Source organism: Sinocyclocheilus rhinocerous, unplaced genomic scaffold, assembly GCF_001515625.1.
Source record: "Sinocyclocheilus rhinocerous isolate Xijiao unplaced genomic scaffold, SAMN03320098_v1.1 scaffold99, whole genome shotgun sequence".
In the NCBI taxonomy this organism is placed as follows: Eukaryota; Metazoa; Chordata; class Actinopteri; order Cypriniformes; family Cyprinidae; genus Sinocyclocheilus; species Sinocyclocheilus rhinocerous.
In genome coordinates, this window is record NW_015670981.1 from 278,331 (window position 1) to 279,757 (window position 1,427).

A 1,427-nucleotide genomic window follows, 5' to 3' on the forward strand; every position below is an offset into this window, starting at 1 on the left:
TCATGGCATCCATTTGCAACAGATTTGATCAAAATTGTCTAATAATGCATAGAATATTGTGTTTGCACACAATTTGCTGTTTTGTAAAAGCCTTACATGATGTCAGTATGTATGACTAATGTCAAGTCACAATCCTAACGGTTTACCTTTAATACCTTGTTAGACAGCAGATATAAAGGCCACAATGCACAGCAGGTGAGACAGTCAGCATCATGTAAGGTTTATGAGTGTGTGTGTTCAGTGTTCACAAGATTAGGCGAGTAGACGGGTGGAATGCTAATACTTGAGTGGAAAACCCCTGTGCCCATACAAGGAGAGCTGCAAGAGCTCAGGATCTGTGGGAGCCTTACCGAAAACAGCCTCAATAATGTAAACAGAGACAGAGGCTTCTGGCGATCTCAAGGCATCTGAAAACAAACGGTAGCGCTTTCAGTTCAGCTAAAGTGAATTTTGCATCCGATGACCCCTTTAAAAATTAATTTAGCTCCAAGTTTCGTGTTTCATAGGATTGGACAGAATGATAGAGTGAAAGAACGATTAAATATAGACAGAAAAATAGATAGATAGATAGATGATAGAATAAGAGTTAGAATGAACAACAGATAGAACGAATGACAGACAGAAAATGAGAGAACAACAGACAAAGACAGACAGACAAATAGAATAAGAATTAGAAAGAACAGACAGATAGATGACAGATAGATAGACAGACAGACAGATGATAGATAGATCAAATAAGAGTTAGAAAGAACAGATAGAATGATAGACAGACAGAAAACGAGAGAACAACAGACAGACAGATAGAATGAAAGTTAGAAAGAACAACAGATATAAAACTATATAAAAAAATTAGGGCTGCACGATAAATATCGCACAATATTTAATGCGCATCTCGTCAGTAAAGCCGGTTCTGTAATCAGCGGTAAATCTCTACACGTGCGTGCTTTCACGTGGAGCAGCATTTACTACACAGAGCCGTTGTTCACAGACAAGCTGCGCAAAACATGCGCAAAATATAGTATCGTGCGATATTTATCTTGCAGCCCTAAAAAAAATATAGACAAAAAAACAGATAAAAAGAATGAGAGAGAACAACGGACAGACAGAAAAGACAGAGACAGAATAAGAGACAGACAGACAGATAGATAGATAGATAGATAGATGCTGATGACAGTATGTTGTTCAGGTTGACAGGAGGGGAACTACTGGACAGGATTCTGGAGAGAGGCAGTTACACAGAGAAAGATGCCAGTCGTGTGATATATCAGGTGCTGCAGGCAGTGAAGTATCTGCACCAGCTTGGCATTGTGCATCGAGATCTAAAGGTACCTGACAACAAAATCTAACACTTTAGTCTCTGTTTTTAACATTTTTAGTTTCAGAGCACTCATGTTGAGGGGTTTTCAGGTGATGTTTTGAGAGCGCTT